Raw genomic sequence first — 3268 nt, 5'->3', positions numbered from 1 at the left:
GTCCCTTCCTCCTTTCCTCTGGGTACCCTACACATAATAAGTGCTCAATAAATATCTGATCATATTAATTAAGAGGTTCTGTTTCCTACAGTGTCACGTCACTGAATCATATGGCTTAGTGCCTGATCTTGAAGAGAAACTTGGGGTTGCTCTGGGTAACCAGAAAAAGCAGCGCTCCAAACCAGCAGAGATTTGCTGGAGGGAATACAGGTGGACCAAAAGAGATGGACGATTAGGGCTCTGTGTACTGGCCTTGCACAGAGGGTTAGTCAGGAATTCCTTATGTGTCCCTGGGTAAGCCGCCTCACCTCTCAAACTTAGTTTCAGTTCTAATGTTCTTTTAATGTGATTTTTTTGCACTTCAAAGCTGCCCTTACATCAAGAGCCCATAGAAGTCCTCTCAATTCCTTCAGTGTCCCAGTCCTAAGCCATTCAGTCCACTTTCAATTCCCTCCTTCTATTGCATTCCCTCAGAAGCTCTTGTGGATACAAATGGTGCCCTAAGGGTTAATAGTAAGGATTACTTTCCCAGGCCCCCCCCTCCCCCCCCCCCCAGGATTTGAGGCTCATTCTGTAGCCCATCCTGTAACTTGAGGGTGTTTTAATGTCTTTTCCCCATTATCTTGAAATACCATACAACTTGTACCAAAAGAATTGCTTTTATCCTCCTTATCCTGTGTTCCCTATCCGTCATTCATCTTCCTGATCCTGTGTCATGACAACTTTTCCTTATCTTGCAAGTAACCACTTTCCTCACCTTATTTGTAGGTATCCTGTCCCTAAATCTCCAACCCCCATAAGAAACCCTAAAAATTACATCATCATTCTGAGCATCTCTATATAAGCATAACTGCCCCAAATATTGGGGTCTCATTTAGTTTTCTTGCTAAGGAGACCGGTGATACTTTGTCACATAAAATAATAAGTTCCCATTGGCTAAAAGAGGTCTAAGTGAATTCTTTCGTATCTGAACCTGCTTTCCCAATACTGACCTCAAAAAACCTTCTGGTTTAGTGAGAGGTAAAAGTAGAACTACCTTCTCTGAATATTTGGAAGAATAGCAGATGTCCTTACCTAGTGAGAACACCTTAGTCCAGAGTTTCTAAATTACATATTTTACAGAACAAAATCCATTTGGAAAAACAAAAGATCTAAATTATCAAGGGAAATTATGAAAAGAAGTAAGGATGAAGGGGAATAGCACTTTCAGACCTCAAACTATATTTTAAAGCAGCAGTCATTAGAACCATTGTAGCGGCAAGCACCCCAGCGTCCCCAGGATGGATGCCAACACATGTTCTTAAATCTGCTTTGCTAAAGGAAAGCAACTCAAAGTGGGTTAACAATCTTGCTTTAATCAATCAAACATATATCGTTTACCTAGTTCAGGGGAAAAAGGTCAGCACCCTGAACTTCAGAGTATACAGAGGTTACAAGCATAAGTTACAAGAACATTTCAGCAGACAGGTTTCCAAACTGTCCAACCATTATATACATCCATACCTAATCCCAGTTACCAGAGAGGGAAGCATCAACATCTGGGTTTTCAAAGCTGGGGGGCTCTCAATGGCTGCCCAGAGTATCATCTGGTCAAATCACACAACACTTCTCAAAGTGAGTCCCAAAGCAAAGCCTCACATCAGGGCTTATATAGCCTTCTCCTGGCTTAGAGAATGTAACAATCTTCTTGACCCACTGCCCAATCACAAAGTATCTCTTGAAAAACAAGTCTCCCACCACAGGCTCCAGGTGTACTTAACCTAGGGGCTGGGAAGACCTTAAAAATTTACATTCCCATTACAACCATCTAGCCTTGGTTAAAGAATAGAAAGATCCATGGAACAGACTAGACAAGGGAGATTTAGAAATAATAGAACTCAATAACCCAGTGTTTGATAAAGTGGAAAACAAATTATCTGTAGAAAAACTCCCTATTTGATAAAAACTATTGGGAAAACTGAAAAGCAGTTTGGCAAAAATTGGGCTTAGACCAACATACTACACCACACTCAACAACAACAAAGTAAATAGAACAACACACCAAAAAATTAAAAACAAATATAACAAAATCATAAAGATCAACTGGAATTCAAATGAAGAGATATGAGAAGACATTCCACACTGAACTTGTTTTCAGGCTTTTTCAATGTGTCAGATAAGTTATGTGAACTTTTTTCCCTCTCCTTCCAAAAAATACTATTTTTCCTATGAAATGGCTCTCTGGGAGGCGAAGGAGGAAGGATGCATAGGATACAATGATATGATGTGAGAAAAACAGAAAATGTCATTAAAAATTTATTTAAAAAAAAGAAATTATAGCTGAAGGCATGAAGAAATTGTAACTAAACAACTGAATGGAAGGATAAGTCTTTGGAGAAGCAAATAAGAGGTAGTGGAGTTTGGTTTTATCATATGCCCAAAAGCAACAAAAATACTACATAAAGATATACTTGGTCATTTTACTTTGCAGTGCTATTGGTAAGCATAAACAAAACTACTACCAAGAAGATCATTACTTTTTGTGCCCCAACTGTTTGTATTATAGAAGATGAAGAGATTGAGAAATTCTATACAAAAATTTAATAAGGTCCTTCAGATCAAGTCAATATATGTCTGAATACATATTGACTTGAATACAAAGGTATGCACAGGGAAAGAATGGCAAAAAATGTTTGAAAATATACTTCAGGATTTAGAAACAAAAGAAGCCCAAAGGTGAAGTTCAATTACTTGTCCAAAGTCTAGGCTGAATTTAACAAACATTTATTAAGCAATTACCATGTGAAAGAAAGGCGTTGTAATAGCTGATGGAGAGACAAAGATGAGATTGAAGCAGTCTTTGGCATCAAGAAGCCTCAAGTGTGTATATCAAGAATACATTCTTTACAAAGAAACCTAAAAGGCACTGGATGTGGTGAGCACCAGAGGAAGAAGGAGGAGGAGGAGGAGGAGGAGGAAGGGAAGGGGAAGAGGAAGGGGAAGGGAAGAGAAAGGAGAAGGGGAAGAGAAAGGAGAAGGGGAAAGGAAGAAGAAATCAGCTGTCAATGTGCAGTCACATCATTAAGTATTTAGAGCAAAGATCAAAAATAGCACCAAATTGGAAGAATAAAGATGTGATGATACTGTGGACAATTACAAAAGTTCCATCTTTCTCTATTTAAACAAACTCTTGATGCTGAAAAAATGGGAAATGGATAAAGGAAAAGGTGATTGATTTTTCTTTATTATCATTAGTTCTTACCTAAATATACCTGATATAAGTCAGTCT

This window comes from Petaurus breviceps, unplaced genomic scaffold (genome assembly GCF_028583685.1).
Source record: "Petaurus breviceps papuanus isolate PSGF00001 unplaced genomic scaffold, PetGlider_PUasm1.0 115, whole genome shotgun sequence".
NCBI classification, from domain to species: domain Eukaryota; kingdom Metazoa; phylum Chordata; class Mammalia; order Diprotodontia; family Petauridae; genus Petaurus; species Petaurus breviceps.
The sequence above is the reverse complement of the archived record's forward strand: the minus strand, read 5'-3'. Positions refer to the sequence as shown.